The sequence below is a fragment of the Malaya genurostris genome, chromosome 1 (assembly GCF_030247185.1).
Source record: "Malaya genurostris strain Urasoe2022 chromosome 1, Malgen_1.1, whole genome shotgun sequence".
NCBI lineage: Eukaryota > Metazoa > Arthropoda > Insecta > Diptera > Culicidae > Malaya > Malaya genurostris.
This window is the reverse complement of record NC_080570.1, coordinates 121760869-121779935: the sequence shown is the minus strand read 5'-3', so window position 1 is coordinate 121779935 and position 19067 is coordinate 121760869. Positions and strand designations below refer to the sequence as shown.

At 39.5% G+C, this 19067-nt stretch overlaps 1 protein-coding gene and 1 long non-coding RNA gene across 2 annotated transcripts in view; one reads left to right on the top strand and one right to left on the bottom strand.

The window, feature by feature from the left end:
* LOC131425660 (5-hydroxytryptamine receptor 2A-like) overlaps positions 1-19067 on the top strand; it is a 136538-nt gene that overhangs the window by 29867 nt on the left and 87604 nt on the right. The gene's annotated exons all lie outside the window — the stretch shown is intronic.
* LOC131425661 (uncharacterized) lies at positions 7229-8320 on the bottom strand. The gene is made up of 3 exons (XR_009229013.1): positions 8026-8320; positions 7523-7973; positions 7229-7461 (listed from the first exon to the last, which is right to left on the bottom strand). It is a non-coding gene; the product is annotated as an uncharacterized LOC131425661 (long non-coding RNA).

Here is a 19067-nt window from a genome sequence, read left to right as displayed (position 1 = left end):
CAGATGAGCATTGTAAAGGTAGACGTAGTCCTACGTCAAAATAGTTTTCCGGCGGTAGTTATACTACACTGATAAATATCGACACGTTGGAGTCAATTTCTCCGCATTTATCTCGACGTTTTCATTGCAAGTGTATTGATAATACACCTAAATTTCACCAACCAAAAAGGAGTAAATTACGAATGTATGACATTTTGTATTCAATTCGCTTGACACTTACAGTCGACTTGTCATATGCATATGAACTGATGAAAAAGTTTAGATTCTAACAGATAATTTAATGAATATTCTTACTGTGTAGACTTTCTAAGATATGTGATTTTCCAGCCATTACTATTGTATAAAGCTACCCACTTTAGTCTTATGTTCGAAGCATTCGATGTCAACATGTCCACACTTAAGATTAAAATGTGATGGGATATGATTGAGCCATTTGACAACACACTTTTCATTTATGCGCTAAGATTTTCAAGCACAAATGTATTTAGAGAAAACATCCTAAAAAGTGTCGATATTAAGCAGTGTAAGAATAATTAATTCCATTATCCATTTTTGTCTTAACGATAAATAAGTACAATTATTCGTAGAGATAAAAGTGAAAAAAATTGACTAACAAAAGATATCTAGACATCCGGCTGTCTGGAGCTTCACGAATTTCGGAAGTTTGTGTCTTGCTTCGCACTTTCTGCCTTCACATATGTAGTATTGTTTATCAAGACATATCCCAGATCTTTTCCCATCCCTACGAACGGTTTGCCATACCATACTTCAGCCCAATTGTAGTACTCTAAATCCGATGTATTGTTTCCTATTTGTGGAAGAGTTTCTAAAGTTTCCAGCTATTGCTACTAGCGGCTCACAATACTGGTTGACAGTGCAATGAGAGGGCGACAAGTGATAGGCGAAAATGCGGAGTTTTGGATGGAAACCAGAAATTCAACGTTGAAGAAAAATCACTGTATAAAAAAACTGCAGGGTATTCTGTCTTTATCACGAGGAAAATGTCTACTGAAGTGTTAAATTTTAGCCAAAGTAGAAATAATACTCGAATTTGTTCACTGCCTAAATGTGCTGTGTAATCATAAGGCAAATGAATCAATTTGAAATTCTTCAGGCCTCCAGTATCTGTCCGCTTGCCGCAACAGATCAAAACCAAACAATAAATAACGTCTCAATCCGTAACTACAATACCACCGTGAGGAAAAACTTAATTGAATTCCCAGAAAACAGCACGACAAAAGTTAACCGGGGTGTAATAAATAGAATATAATAATCATAAGCACGGCAAAGCAGTGAAATTCCATTACGGACTGCTTTGATGAATAGCTTCGGTTGTACGGAACTCGGGGGGAAGCTAAACGTGCAGAGACTCTCATTAATTAGCAGTTTGGCGTAGTAAGTCCTTTGTCGGTTAGCGTAAAACAGAAGGTGAAGCCGAAAAATTGTGACCAAATTAAAATAATTACACGTTTTGGAATCGGTATTTAGTATTTGCGCGATCAATTCATAATTTTAAACAATATTTTGTGATTTCCTCGGCAATCAACTTTTCTTCCTGAATGCAGTTTAATCCCATATTCCGCTACACAATAGTGAGCTAGAAAATTCATCGTGAGTAAAGAAAAGAGCACGGGTGGTTTGTTATTATTCGGTTTGCTTGAACGTAAACTAATTCAACGAACCGGTGGCTATTATCAAAGAAGTGTTTTTGAATAAAGTTTTTGTCTCGGATAAATTTCCACAGAAGCTCGGTTTCCTGGCATTTTCGACGTTGTGGTGGTTCTAACACAACCTGTTTCACAACAAAAGAGGCGCAGTAAAATCGTTTCGGTACAATCAATTAGTAAACCGTATAGTCACCATTACCATTATCTGGCATTCTCGGGGTTTTTAGAGTAGCTGGTTGGAAGATGTTGCGAAATCTCACGATTTTCCCGAGGTAACTGCTTCAAATGGTGGCCAGACTTAGCTTTTCATGATAGACCAGACGTTTTCGGTAGTAAAGGGTGATTTTTTGTTGGTATCTTTTTGGCAAAACTGTTTTTGACAGATCACGCGTGAATCGTGTCTTGTGTCATTGTTAAACTTGTTCTGTTTGGTCTATAATTCAATCATGAATGGACACTGGCAAAGTTGGAGAAATATCCACTTTTCTATCGAAAAATTGTGTGTAACGACGAATCCTCGTTATTCTACTTTTAGATTTTGTTTTTGTCTCTTTTGCTGCCTACGGCGAAAAAAATTCCCCGATTAGGAGCTAACCCGGTTAGATACTAATAAAATTTAAAACTCCTAACAAGACTAAAAAAACAAATCGTTGATTCCCAGCTTGTTTATGGCATCCCGAACGGAGAAGTTTGAGTTCCATTGAAAAGAACTAATCATTTTATTTGAAGTTTTTGACGGTTGCGGTTTTTGAGTTCTCTTTTGATACTGTTATCCTGGCAGAAGACAAGCTGTCTTTAAACAGTTGTAATACGTTGGAGACAATTTATCTAGCCAAATTCAATAATTTTGCCAACTTGGTGGCAAATAATTCAAATTTCAAGACGCACGAGTAAAATTTTAAATGGGTAGCTCATCTTGCGTCGATATCATTTCCTCAGCTGAGGAGCAAATGTCGAATTGAAACCGTAGCCATGTTGTTTTTAATTTTAAATGATGGAAGACAAATGCGTCAAGTTGAAGTACACTGAGCCAAAATCTCCCATATATTAATTTAAAATATTTAATTGAAATCTCGATAACTTTTAAGTGTACAGCACTTACGCCTTATGTGTGAAGCACGTAGGCAGATTTCATGTGTAAAGCAAATATAAATTACGTGATTGTAAGCTGTGAAACTTTTTTGAAATAAAAATGGCAGTAAGTAACGAAGGAGAGAGTGCTCGCAGATTTAGGATTAGATATTGTTTGTTTGATCTTTCACGTAAGCTTATACGAGCTATCAAAAAATAATTCTGAAAATAATTATATTTAACATTTTTTAGAATGTAATATAGTTCAACTGCGAACAATACTGTCGGACAACAGCGACTTTTTCGTTTCATGTAGGCAAAGGAATGCTACTTTTATATGGATGCTACAGTGTACCAGCCAGTGTTGGCGATTTCCGAAAATTTGACAGAAGCTGCTATATTGCTATCTATATTGTATACAACATTTTGAATCCGGTAGAAGATGCTACAAGTACTCGAGTCTTCCAATGCATGAACCGCCAGAGAATTTTTCTACATTTCGTCGCTCCACTTCATACTCTGAGTATTTAACACCCTTCAAAAAAATTTACAGTCTGATAATGATCGTTGCTGTGTGGAATTTCCCAAGAGAGAATTGCAAGTTGACAATTATCGCAGAAAATCGAATCGATGATTCGGCTTGAGATTCTCATACTAGGTAGCAATATTTCAAAACCCTTGTGTAGAGCATTCATAGACATGTCCATAGACACAACTTATAAAAAGGTTATATGCACATAGTTAGAATAAGCGGTAATAGTAAAATGATTCTATCGCAATTATTAACTGCCTGTATAGAATCGGATCGCGAAACGAGAATAAGCGACCGTTTGTTGCTTCAGAAAGGATTCCCACAGCAGCGTGCTAACCTTTGATTCTCAGAAATGTCATCGAGAGAAATTCGTTCTCGCATTGCACGGAGAACCCTTCGATCATAAAATTGCGATATCGCAGTTGTGATATAGTTGATTTAACTAATTTCTTTTTGATTCAACCAATATGGTTTTTGATTTGCATATATTCAAGTAGTTGAAAAATATGTTGTTATGAATGCTGTCAAATGCCGGAGACAGTTGAAAGCAAAACAATAATCGCAATGCAAAATCAACAACTTTTTTTGTTGAAATCTGTTCGCGTCGCTTCAAAATGTCAATGAAAACAACATCGATGGTTAAAGCGTTTGGTGAAATTGTGTTCATTCGATTTGAGAAACTTGTGATAACAAGTGTTTATCTAACAGCGGTTTTGTAATAAAGTTAACCTTGTTTAAGATGAAAAAGATTTGGTGACAAATTAGAAAAAGGTTATTGAATGATCATCTCGTAATCTTCCAGGCAAAAATTTTATGCTTCAAATTCGATCATTGATTTACTTCCAGCAGACTCTTTTACTTCCAGCTGCTTGATACCGATGATGATGTTCATGCATTAGCAATAAAACGCTTTTTGACATGAATTTAATTCATAAAAGTAACAGGCGAGAAGAGTTTCAAACACACAGAACGCGCTGCGATTGAATGGCGCGTTTAAATTGCCGTCGCAAAATTCCAATTCCCAGCGTTGATGCACCCAAGCTCATATAAATTGACTAAAATAATCAGTGCATAACTTTAGTTCAACCATACTCATTTTAGGTAAATTTAATAATTTCGCAATTCACTCGTCCCTCCGGGCACTTTTGCTGATTAAAAACGTTTTTCTACATCAGCCATTTCCGATCGAATCAGAAGTATTTTTTTAGAATTCAGATCTTTACTGATCTCGAATTGACATGATTATGATCATACAAAAATTAAAATCACTTAGATATCAGATCAGTTCTGATTTCGTAATGATAATTTATTCCTTGGTTAAGAACACTTGAAATCAGCATTGATCGGTGGTTTTCCCAGCCCTAATGATATTACATGTCAATATAAAATACTGTTTATATTTTAACAACGATATTTATTTCATGAATCTCAACATACCGAACTTATTTCAAATAGATCATGACGTGTATCAGTAAGTATATTTTGATTATTTTCGCAAATCAATAACATTGTTCGAGTTGATTCAACTATTTGCAATGTCTAAAACAAATAAAATTGATTTATTTTTCAACTAACCGAATTTTGTTTCAATAACAACACCAGTTATTTCAACTAAAATATTTGTTGAAATTGAAAGGTATGTGTCCTTACTAATTGACAGCATTTTTTTTTTCAAACAGTTAAATTAGTTGTTTCTACCATCGTTTCTGCTAATCGAAAAACAAAAATGACAGTTTAGTTAAAACAACAATCGATTAGTTGTACCAAATTTTAACCAATCGAATTCAGAAAATCAACTAATATTCTGGTTGAAATGGGATCGCGGGTGGTTCCGTGTGGTGTCGATTCTATGTTAAATGAGCCATGTCGGGTTTTTGTTGTTGCGATGATATCCGTCTCTCTTTGATTGCACTGATTCAATCGTGTGAAGAGTTGCTGGTGAGCGTTCTTTGATACGATAAAAGCCATCCTTGGTGCCAGTTATTATAAGTATCAATTTAGCTTACATATTCGTTATTTTAAAAATTAGAAAAACTCATTTAAAATATATGAAGGAAACGTAAACGCTCATTCAATAAAGATCAGCCATACTGCCAATTAATCAATAGACAAGCATTTGATTACCATTGTAAAAATACATAGAAGTTAAATGAAATACCGATAAATAATATATGGATTTCATATAAGGCACATGTGATATACTAGAAATAGGTAGGTGAAATTCACATACAACATATGTATTACCAACATTGATTTTCATTATGTGGGACACATGGCTGTCATATATGGGAAAATTAACTTTTACGTGCAAAGTATTATGGAAAATTATCATATGTTTTTGCATTTGAATACTAAGTGATGTTTATTTTGAGTGTAAACCAATTTCCGATCAAGAAACCATTTTCCTATAGACTTCAATGGAATCACGATTTGTCGAAATAACACATGGATCAAAAAGTCCCGAGACTAACAATGGATACATTTTTTTTTACAAAATTTTTATTTATTCATCAACATAATCACCTTTTAGGGTGATACAATGGTTCCAACGTTTTTCCAATTTTTCAATACCATGTTTATAAAAAAAATTATCTTTCGCTTCAACATAAGCTTCAGTTACAGCGATGACCTCCTCATTTGAGCCAAATCTTTTTCCCTGGAGCATTTTTTTAAGATTAGCAAAGAGCCAGTAGTCACTGGGAGCTAAATCTGGCGAGTATGGGGGGTGGGGAAGCAGAACTACAATTCGTTCAATTTCGCCATTATTTTCATCGACTTGTGGCAGGGTGCATTGTCATTGTCGAAAGCAATCGCGGCACCCACTTGGAAAAAACCTTTTTCATGCTCAATTTTTCATGAAGGATAGTAAATACACTTCCATATGATATCTGTGTCATCTCAGCAATCTCACGGAGCTTCACTTTACGATCTTTCATTATAATTTTTGTCACTTCACTCACATTTTCCGGTGTAACGGCTTCCACAGGTCGAACCGTCGACAAATCGTTGCTTTTGATGGACAAGAGTCCGGATAACATTTTTCAATCCATTGTTTCGCTTGCACGGTGTTTTTACCCATTAAAAAACAATGTTTTATCAAAACACGAAGCTCGGTTTTTTTTTCATTTTTTAAACAAACTACAAAACGACTTTACTCGAACTTCGATAACTCAGCTGTTTCTGGTCGGATCGACTTAAAATTTTGACCCATTTCAAGCAAAGGTTAGTACTCTAGAAAGACGTGGTTACTGGTTTACTACGAGCGCCATCTCTGCTTTAGTCTCGGGACTTATTGATCCATGTGTTAAGTGCTTTTCGATACTCATACGAACTCTGCAAATATAGCAAATATAAGCCAATATAGCAAATATAAGCAATAATATAGCGCGAAAAAATCATGTAAATTTACGTCTCGATAGATGCACATAAAGAAAGTATCGCAATTGATCTTAATTTACATCTCAAAATATGTAAAAATATGTCATGTCAACAATTCCTTCGTAAATTTATGTGAATTTGACACCAAAGCAGATAGAAAGCTTACATTTAAATACTAATCTGTGTGATATCAAGTCTCCACTCTCAAAAATACGGCATGCTTTGTTTTACGTCTGTGCGGTTTGACCGACGACACGACCTGCCACTCGTCTATCTAAACTGTATCGCAAATCTAACTACCCCTCAGTAACTGGTAATGTCAAAACGGAATCGCTTGAAAAAATGTTGAAACTGGCAACACAAGTTGGTAAATTATTGATTTTGAAAAACAGTTACCAGTATCCTTGGAAACCACATATGGAATGTAAATATAAACAAGAGATTCTCACTTAAAACGGAACCGTTGAGTGTAGTTGGCCCGCTGGTAGGTATTAAATTTATTCTTTCAGAATAAATTCTGCCATAGTGATTGCGTCGTATGCCGCTTTGAAGTCAATGGCGCGACACTTCTGGAGTACTTGTCTCATAACGAATATGTAATTCGTAGTGGCGTACCGTACCGGCAACGCAAATTATTCACCACCAAAAAATTGATTTCGGTTGTTTAAGGCAATAAAAAACTTATCGTGTGTTATCTTCAGAGGGAATATATTCATCTAACTAAGCATTTATCACTTTCATAACGTTCCCAGAAATACTTACATTCCTCGTTTAAAGTTTCAACTTTTTATGTCGTCTATTTTGAAGTCCAGCCTTAAGATTTAATAAAAATGTATCTGTACTAGAACATTTTTGCGTTGGGGATCTGAATTACCTGTAAAACGCAACGAATTGTCCGGACTTCGCTACCCGCATAGCGTTTTGGCTACCTGGGCAGCCATGGCCACCAGACGGCTACCAAAATTGATTCAGTGACGGTTGTCAAATCCTATTTGACAAAACAATGTCGCCTGTATCTAAGTTAGCCGAGCGTTTTCATCTTCTCACCTTCGCTGAAAATGTCAAAGATTTCAATGTGGAAAAATCCTGGTGGATACGGTTGTATCGTTTGAGTTGTATAACTGCCAGCGGTGAGGCAGTCGGTCACCAGAATGTCTGCCAGCTATATTTTTCCAGCTGGCAGCGTTTAGTCAGCCGTCTGGCAGCCATGCGTATGCGGATAGGTGTCAGCCGATTGAATGTAGACTTTTTGACAAATCGCTCCAGAGAACTTCACTAGTAATGATACTAACCAATCCATCATGATATCTTTTTCTGAGATCGAACTAAAAAACACAAAGCGTTTAGAAATCCATGTATACGAAGATAACCACTCACCAAGCATCGGCGTTTGACAAACTTTATATACAGTTCAGCCCTCGAATGAATTATTTTTTTTGCAGTTTTTTGTAAATGATTTTGAATAATCATGAAATGTGGAATTTTTCCACAACTGTTTCAAACTGTTTGTTTATTTATTCGGGTGCTCCTTGGTAACTAGCTCATAGCAACTTAAACAGTGTTGCTCGAATAGTTAGTTTTTGTCATTTTCAAGGGGTCGCTATATTTATGGTAACTGGTGGTAAATCGCTCACGAACACTTTTTATTCCGATTTTTCTTCGGAGTGTCTGGTCGTGTCGTCGGTTTGACGATGTGTCTGAAGGTACGCTGTTCAACTTTTCGAAGACTGACTTTTCCGGACTCAATAACATACTGTGCGTTATCGACTGGGATTCTCTACTGGATAATGCTGCTTATATTACGCGTTAGTACGGTCTACCCTTGAAGCCTCAGTGCATATTTGGTGTCCTTACGCCAGTGTTTGGATCAATAGACTTGAAGCAGTACAATCACGATTCCTACGATTTGCTCTTAGATCTCTGCCATGGCGTAATCCGTCAGAACTTCCACCATACATTGAGCGCTATCGTTCGATCGACATGGACACACTAGACAAACGACGAAATATACTTAGAGTATATTTATAGCGAAATTGCTGAATGGACAAATTGATGCTCCTGAAATTCTCTCGCAAATATGTATTAATGTCCCATCAAGAACGCTGAAAGCGCGGAATTTCTTGCGACTCGACTTACGAAGAACGGAGTATGGTTAGAACGAACCGATTAGGGCAATGTGTAATGTTTTCAATAGTGTTTACGACCTTTTTGACTTTTCTGTATCTAGTGTTGTTTTCAAGAATAGGCTTAAGAGACTCAGGTAGATTATAAGTAAATTATTTTTTAGCACTGGACAATGTTTGTACCTTTATTCGTTAGGCTAATGTTTGTGAAATGTAATTATGTAAACAAATATGTAAAATGTTAAAAAGATGATGGGTTTTTACGCGCATTTGATGAATTTCAAATGGGCTTTTCCCACTCCACCAAAAACTCCATTGAGATCAATCCAGGTCAGATGGAAAGAAATAAGTAAATAAATAAATAAATAAATAAATAAATGAATTACTGCACTACCGACTGTGTAAATTGCATATTTTTTCAAAAAAAAAAAATCAATTCATTGACATTCTTATATTTTATTTTTCATATCATTTCTTTTTCTCGCCATTACATTCTTTTATTCTTTCGGTCGCGCTTATCATAAAATAGCTAAAATTTCTATCTACCGCAGCACCGTCTTTTACCAATATCACACATTAGTAGCAGACATCCATAACCTTTTCGTTTTCTTTATAGCGTGTACTAAATAGAACAAAGCACGCATCGTTCGTTTTGTGTCTTCTTCTTCCACCGTACCCCCACGTACCGATGTTGTACATATTGTCATTCTATATGGCGATTTGAAAACTTTGACACTCATCGCCTTGTAGCTGCGGATCCGGATGAAATTTCACAGTAGCTTTAAAGATAATATGAGCTTCAAATCAACATTTGTGACCATCGGTTCAAACATGGCAGAGAAATCGAAGTGAATTACTGGAGTTTTTTTTAACCATTTTCGATGCTTCCGGAACAGGAAAAGGGGAGACCAGTGGTGCTGGATTAAGCTTTCATGCCCACAAACTAACAAATTCTGCAAACTAGAAGAATTTATCAGACAGTTCTATGGGATTTGTACCTGTGTTTGACAACCGTTCGTGAAAAAAATGCTAATGAAATTGATAATTTTCCACATATCACGCTTCAGTTTCGGAACCGGAAGTAGGATCCTGATAAAATGTTCTACAAATTGTTCGCACACTTTTTTTTTTCTAATTTTCACATATTACCATGTAACTCCGGAACCGAAAGTCGGATCCAAATGAAATTCAATAGCAGGCTATGGGACCATAAGACCTTTCATTTGAATCCTAGTTTGTTAAATTCGGTTCAGCCATCTCTGAGAAAGTGAGTGCATATTTTTGTTACACACATACATTCACACATACACACGCATACCCACTCACACACACACACCTCGATTAAAAAGTCGTTTCTACAGTGATTGCATAGCCTTTCTATGTGAGAAAGGCAAAAACTGAGAGCCATTTTGGAACATGTGGTCGTTTGGCACTGGAACTGAGGTCGTTTTGGAAAATGTGTTTGTATCATTCAATTCTCATCACTTCTACCGGAATCATTGAAAATTATGTTCCTCAGGCGTATTGCTACACAGCTACATTCACGAAGAAAATGTAATGGTAATTTTAGAAATATCTCAATGTTTGCTCAAGGGGAGCATATTATAACACTTTACCCTATATTCAATACAGTTGCATAATACCAAAAACTCGGTAAAAGTATTCAACAAACCTCTGCCGGAATAGATCTCTTAGGCAACGATTTTTTTTGTGTTGCATCTTTACCGAGCGACGGAAACATTTCACTGGTGCTATTTCCGTTTGCGGAATTTTCATTTCCACCATTGTGAACATCTCGTATGACAACCCGAGTTCGTGAGACCAGTGCTTTACATTCAAAATCAGCTATCCCAGCAGCTGCTGCCTTTAGTAAAACGAAAAATATACAAAAGTAATGGCAAACAGAACAGCCAAACTATGATGAACAAAGCTACAATTTCGACATTACTGGCAAGATCAAAATTTAAAATGCACCACACATAACGCCATGACGAGGCTAGCAGGCCAGAGAGACGACAGTACTTTCAATTCAATTTTCAATGCCATTCCAAATTAGTGTACCCAAATGCATACCAAATCAGTTCTGTCGGAACGAGACGAGAGCTTCCGTGCTTTTGAGTTAATCAGTTTCTAGATTACTTTATTTAGTTTGCCTAATATTGTTGAGTGAAGTCGAAGCAAACTTTCCTTTATTTGTCTTCCGAATGATTATTAGTTTTGAAGGCATTCTCAAAACGTGCCGAAACTTTGTCCAATTCAATTCTGGAGATGGTTTTTAGGAAGCACTATGCAAAGGTTTAACTAGGCTGAATTGTAGAGTAATGTAAATACATAATCTTTCTAAAAGTGTAACCCAACACAATCTCGAGGTTCTCACAATCAAGCCCTGGGATTTTAATTAGTATCCACAGATTTAGTGCTTCATGGTCAATATCTTTACATCAAATATTTTTTTGTAAAAATAGTGTTGTGCAATGTTCATGTAACATTCAAAACTATAATCAATTATCAATACGTAGATTTGAATTGTAACTCTATTGTCTGAAAGTTGTTTTGACAGTGTAAAGTGACGTCTCTACTCAGTACTGTTTGGCAAATCATCAATCAGGGTTCAATGAAAACTGTTCATAGCGCAAAGTTCTCTTTAGTGATGAGGCGCTTTTTTGGTTGAATGGATAGGTCAACAAGCAAATTTACCATATTTTGAGCAAAGATAACCCACACGTCGTTCGCAATAAAACAGTAGACACAATAAAATTGAAGAACTAAAACACCCTTTTGAAGCTATTAAATGATTTTTTTACATTTGATCAGTATCTAATCTATCCATCTAGTGGTGTAATGATACCTTTCTCATAGTACTTATGTTTTTTATCACTAGAAAATTCTGTCAAGATTTTCTTTTTGAAACTTGAATAAAATCAAAACATTTCTTTGGTGTAAAGTACCATTACCTTTTCAATTTGTAAACAGTTATGTCAAGATAATATAGATTTAAATGTGGCAACCCTGCACGCTGTATAAAATTGAACAAAGCACGCTAGAAGCATAAATCAAATAAACATAGATTCCCCAGTGTAATAGTAATGTAGGCGAGCAACCCGTGACACCAAAAGCGCCGTCTGGTGGAGAATGGGTGCGTAAATGCTCCTAAAATGCATGCATAAAGTTGCCTGCGCATTTAACACAACCACAGTAGCTAATGGAAAATAGTACACCCGTTTCTAACTAGAGGTGCTGTTAGTGTCACCGTAGAGTGGGAAATCTACACTCTTAGAAAAAACGAAATTTACGCTTGACGTAAATTCAAGTATGCCGTAATTTCTTCGGCGATGACACAATATTACATCTACTAACATGTAAACATAAATTTTGCGTCTGTATCGATATGAGTTACAGCTAAAACAACTGTGAAGGTTATGATATGACTTATCTTTAAATGCTTTGTATTGTGAATGTAAGTGAATCGTGACGCTCCTTTTATGTGCATCTCTAAAGATGTAACATTTTTTAAGTGTGTATGTTTATTTGATTTATGCTAGGAGGGTGCGTTTTCTTCTTCTACCTTACCAGCACGTATGACAGTTTGAAAGTTTTGATACTCATTGCCCTATAACTTCGGAATCGGAAGTCGGATCTCGATGAAATTGCACAGTGTCTTTAAAGACACTGAGAGCTTTAATTTGAATCATGATTTGTGAAAATATGGTTAACCGTTACTGAGAAATCGAAGTGAGTTTGGAGCTTTTCTTTACTATTACCGGTGCGTTCGTATGCGGAAACCGGGCACTAGTGCTAGTTTTATATATTTACCAACTAACAAGATCTGACAACTTGATGAATTTACCAGTAAATTTTATAAAATTGTATCGTATCGCCATCGCTTGAGAAAAAATACTCACGAAATTGAATTTTTTTACTAATCGCACTGGAACATCGGTACCAGAAATCGGACCTGGATCAACTTTTCGGGGACTTTTTAAAGAATTTCAAGACCTTTGATTTGCATCTTAGTTTGTAAAAATCGGTGAAGAAATTTCCGAGAAAATTGAATGTGCATTTTCGCATAGATTTGCACATATTGCCTTGTAATTCCGGAACCGGAAGCCGGATTGGGATAAAATTCAATAGCGATCCATGGGACCGTAAGATCTTTCATTTAAATCTTAATTTGTAAAAATCGGTTCAGCCATCTCTGAGAAAATCGAGTGACATTATTTGTCACATACACACATACATACATACATACATACATACATACATGTATACACACATACACACGCTATTCAACCTAAGCGGCGAGGAATTCTCTTCTGCGCGGTAGTAGCGCTTGACGTCAAAAACGCGTTCAATAGTGCTTGTTGGGCGGATATCGCTGACTCCGTCCTTCGACTGGGAGTACCAGAAGGTCTGTACGAGATTCTGGAAAGCTACTTCCAGAACCGGGTATTGCTTTACGAGACCGAGGAAGGCTTACGCAGCACTTCTATCACGGCCGGAGTTCCACAGGGATCCATCCTGGGCCCGCTCCTGTGGAATATAATGTACGATGGCGTACTGAGGTTGAGGCTTCCCACGGGCGTCAAGATAGTCGGGTTCGTGGACGACATCACGTTGGCAGTCTACGAAGAATACATCGAAGAGTCATTTGGGAGTTTGGTACCTCGTGGGTAGCCAGTTTGTGCAGAGTGCACATGACTTACTTCTAGTTTTTACGTTTCGTCTTCGACTCATCAGTGCATCCGGGGGTTTTGCATCAGCAGTTCAACATAATCTGCTGATGCACTGATGAGTCGAAGACGAAACGTAAAAACTAGAAAACATCGAAGAGGTTGAACTGAGCGCATCACACTCGATCAGCATGGTGGAAAACTGGTTGCGTAGCAGGAAACTGCAACTAGCGCATTATAAAACAGAAATGATAGTGGTAAACAACAAAAAATCAGAGCAAGAGGCGTCGGCACATGCTGGTGATTGCATGATCCTCTCCAAGAGATCACTGAAGCAATTGGGTGTGATACTTGACGACAAGCTCAGTTTGGGCTAGCACGTTGAATATGCCTGTAAACGTGCTTCAATGGCGATTGCTGCGTTCTCGCGAATGATGGCCAATAGCCAATAGAAAACGCAGGTTACTGGCAGGAGTGACAGTTTTGATCCTCAGGGACGGCAGCCCGGTATGGACGTCGGCACTCCGGGTGGAACGCAACGCAAAATTTCTGGAGAGCACGCACAGACTGATGTGTCTTCACGTGATCAGTGCGTACCGTACGGTATCTGGAGATGCAGCCTGCGTGGTGTCGTGCATGATGCCTATTGGACTGCTCATCAAGGAGGACGCTGAGTGCTACGTTACGCGGAGGGACAAGAACGCCCGTAGGACTGCCAACGCATGCTCCCTACGCGAATGGCAAAGGAAATGGGACAGCTCAACCAAGGGCAGGTGGACTCATCGGCTCATTCCAAGAGTCTCCGGATGGATCGAAAGACCCCACGGCGAAGTAAACTTTGGCCTGACGCAGTTCCTCACAGGTCACGGTTGTTTTAGGTGGTACCTCCATAGGTTCGGACACGCGGCGTCTCCTGCTTGCCCTGGCTGCCCAAATGAGCTTGAGATGACAGAACACGTCCTGTTTGCCTGTCCCCGCTTTGCGACACAAAGGAATGATCCACTGGATGTATGTGGCAGAGAAACTACACCAGAGAACCTAGTCCAGAGGATGTGCCACAGCGTGGAGAACTGGAACGCAGTGTCGACGTCGACCTCCCAGATCGCGGGCATCTTGCAGCGGAATTGGAGCGCAGAACAACAGGCAACGGCGACCGCCGGCCGCTAAAAAGGGATCAGCGAACAAGCGTCGGTTCGGGAGTTATTTCCGTTGTCGAGGAACTCTCCGTCGGTGTAGTCTAAATCCTTCGCCGGGGATTAGACGAGTAGAATGCGACGTATCTCCGGTATGGATCGTCGGGGCGTCAGTGAACCGAAAGCCATCCTCCAACCGGAATCATTGGAGCGACCCAGGCATTTTGCCGATCGATCCGTTCACGGGTATCGGAAGCGACGGATACGGGAGAACTTCAATCGCCGGGGAATTCTTCGCCGGTGTAGGCTAGATCCTTCATCGGGGACTAGCCAAAGTACCGAAGTCGAGTCATCGGGGCGCCAGTGAACCGGAAGCCACGCTCCAACCGGAATCACAGGACCGACCTCGGCACTCATTCGAGTGTCCCGTGTGGCAAAACACAAGATTCGGTGTCGGGAGAAACTCTTTCGTCGGGGAGCTCTCCGTCGGCGTAGTCTAGATCCTTCGACGGGGATTACATGAGTAGATTACGACGTAACTCCGATATGGATCGTCGGGGCGCCAGTGAACCGGAAGCCACGCTCCAACCGGAATCACAGGACCGACCTCGGCACTCATTCGAGTGTCCCGTGTGGCAAAACACAAGATTCGGTGTCGGGAGAAACTCTTTCGTCGGGGAGCTCTCCGTCGGCGTAGTCTAGATCCTTCGACGGGGATTACATGAGTAGATTACGACGTAACTCCGATATGGATCGTCGGGGCGCCAGTGAACCGGAAGTCATCCTCCAACCGGAATCACTGAACCGACTCAGGCATCCTGCCGTTCGAATCATTCACGGATTTCGGGAGCGTCGGTCCCTGGGAAACTTTCATCGTCGGGAAACTTTTCGTCGGTGTAGGCTAGATCCATCGTCGAGGATTAGCTAAGTAGTTCGCGACGTAGACCAGCCCTGGGTCTTCGAGGCGCCAGCGAACCGGAAGTTAAGCTCCAACCGGAATCGCCGAACCGACCTCGACATCCTTCTGGTCGATCCCCTGTAGCGAAACGAGTGGCTCAAAATCAAGAGATAAATGGCCCAAAAGTAGGAGAGACCGACGCAGACGTCCATGACGATGCATAACTATGGGAAGGGTGCTTTGATAGCCTTCCACTCCGAAGTAATACCTAACGGTAGTTCCGGGGAGGTAGGGTTGGAGATCCAAGGTGTTTTAGTGGGTAGTTCCAATTATACAGGAATCAGGAATCAGAACAAATTGGCTCGAATGGCACGTTCCCCTTGATATTTGGAGATTTGTGCCTTGCCATCCATATTATTTGTTTTCATCATTTTCCCGATGTGTTAGAGGGAGGGATCGAAGGGAAATGGTAAGGTTTGGACTAGGAGAATGGGGGAAATTGACGACACAAAAAACATAGAAAGCAGAAGTAAATTCTGCACCCCTGAGGGATGCTGAACAATCTGCTGGGGATCACATTTAGTGAAAGCAGAAGTAAATTCTGAACCTTTGCGAGGTCCCGAACAGTCTGCTCTTAAAGCCTATTCAGGTTTGTTACTATGTACGTTTTTCTGATGAACGATACGTACATAGATTTTCTGAAAACCATAGTTCAGACGGAATTTTGTTTTCTCTAGAAGGCTCATTGAGTCATCGTCGATACTGCAGAAAAACATGCGTTTTCCCACAGTAACTGGACCCGCCTTGAGTAACATCCACCGATTCAACAAAATCCCCGGATTTTGCAGATCTAATCTCATCAGAACATCGGATTCAGCCAACCCTTCCTCAGTATCCCAAGGAATAGGAAGGCAAACCCGATTTTGATGTAGACTGTAGGGTTCAATAATGAACTTACTATCGCCAGCCTGCTGGTTTATCAAACCAAGCTTCTGCTTGAGCCAGGCACTGCTCATCTCATTCTCCGAAGAGAACCAGACGATGCCGTACCTAAGTCCACAGCCTTTGAAGCTTGGTATAAACTCCGTAGACGGCGTTGTGAAGAGACATTTGTTCAAGTCTCTTAATAAATGGGCTTTCAGGTCCTCAGTGAACATACCGTTCAACATCCGGACCTGAAAGCGCTCAGTTTGTTCGGACAAGTGGCCTCTGGAAGCAGAAGCCGCCTTTCCGAGAGCTTGTCTTTTGCGAATCTTCTTTTTTAGATTTCGCTCAAAGTTTTTACCTTTGTCTTCGCCTTCTGTTTCAACGGTGGAAGGCGAAGGACCGGGTTGAACATCCATCGCAGTCTGACTACTCTCGAATCCATTCCCTCTGACTTCCATATTCTGGTCGTTCCGACACTTTGTGACGGAACTCCCAGGTTTCTGGCCATCAGACGGTTCGGAATGAGAGCAGTCAGATGATTGGATGTATTTTGTGTCCATTTTCCGAAAAATAAAAGAGAAAAAAGCGATACGAATTTAAAGCGTGAAAGCGCGCGAGGAAATACTCAACCTTTCGCTAGTGCGATCCAAAGTAAAAGAAAGCCGAAAGTCCGTTCCAAAAGAACAGAGTTGGATACTCACTAATACTTTAATCCTAATTAGGTAATCCCAAATTCTATGGCAGAGAATTTGTACGCAATTATATTCACAAGTAAATATAAATGCTTCGTATGGACAAGTGTGACAAACTGTCCAAATCTACACACACCGACCAAAGATACACTTGAAGTGTTAAATCGGAGTAATAAATTGTACACACAGTGGTGCAAACGTTCGAGACATGCTCGGCAAACCTGCAGCCCAACTGAAAACCCCAGAGCAGCCCCCCCAAAAGCTGTTATAAACCAACAGAACAATAAATACCACAGAGGTCAAAGTGCAAAAATGACATCTGATTTGCATCCAGTGCACTGTCTCCACAGCCAAGGGAAAAAGGAAGCGACCAGGACATCAATTTGAGCAGCACTGTTCGCGAGCAGTTCCCAAACCGTCCACACCGCGGTGTACAATTTAACACTCCTGTATCTATATAGAACAGCTAGCGCTGGCTTACCGCGCAGATTCCCTGCATGGCGCCAAGTAGTAAAGGGATATAATTTAAATCCAACGATCACACAGCGACAGATCGTGTGGAGATGAGCCAAAATGCTATTTACACATATAGCGAGTGCCCAAACAAAAAAGTTTGAAACTTTACTATCTTACCGGTATTGACCAGTACAAATAGTTTTACACCACCAGTTGCGATTTAAAGGCAACCGATGGGTGTGTATTTTGCATCTGTCACATACCTAAGTGCCCAAAGGCACCGAATGTAATGTGAAGATAGAGTGCAAAAACATTTATTTTTCCTCAGTGACACACATAGGAAGAATAAACTTACCTGAATGGTATGAGTTCATATCAAACCTGTATACTAGCCAAAGGGCTAATGGAATCCTATATACCGATGTTTGACCGGCAATATAATAAAAACACAAACACTGGCTTGCGAAGACGCGATGATCGAAGCGACCATGGCGAAAACAGATCAGCAGCCATCAATTTGGCTGATCGGCACTTTAAAATATGCTGTTTCCAGCCACTAAAATGCACTGCAATTCCACTCCGAAGTAATACCTAACGGTAGTTCCGGGGAGGTAGGGTTGGAGATCCAAGGTGTTTTAGTGGGTAGTTCCAATTATACAGTGGTAGTCCTGTGGAGAGTACCACACTCTGTGCGTAAATGCATTTCACCTTGTAAAAAAAACACACACACAGCCATTTGTTAAGTTCGGCGAGCTAAGTCGAATGGTATATGACATTCGGCTCTCAGGGCCTCGGTTCAAAAGTCGATTTTCACAGTGATTGTATAGCCTTTCTATATGAGAAATGCAAAAATGACATGCGAATGCAACAATGTAATGAAAACCGTAAAAATGTTACCGCAGAGACGGGACTCGAACCCGTAGTTAGTTCCTAACCGGGGAAATTGTTTTGCCAATTGAACTACACCCTGCATATGACAACACGTGGAGAGACAGCCTAATTGACTAGAAGAACCAAGCATGCTTCGCATTAGTTGGCTGCCACACAGTTTAATTATAGTCCTATATCTATGAAAAAACGCAGCAAAGCTGCAAGTAAATTTATAGACTTGTGACGCAGTGTGTGTTGTTTTTCTGTCGGATGTGTTTCAATAGAGATACTTTTATAGTTGAATACGGTGGCGGTGAAATAAAGCGAAGTATGATTGGTTTTTCTAGTCAATTAAGGTGGCTCTTCATATGTTTTCATATGCAGGGTAGTTCCTGTTTTCCCCGATCAAATTTAAAACTAACTCAAGACGGATGTACGTCTTAACAAGACTAAAACAAATCATTGATTTTCACAGTTTATTGATATTTTTCGGCAGACGATTACAACCAAACTTGATTAATAGCTAGATCCTACGATAGTGTTACTGATATAGCTCATATTTTAAAAAAAACCCTTCTTAATCCACCTAGTGGTGTAATAATGGCTTTCTCTTACCATTTACATAGTCTCAATGAAACATTTGTAGGATT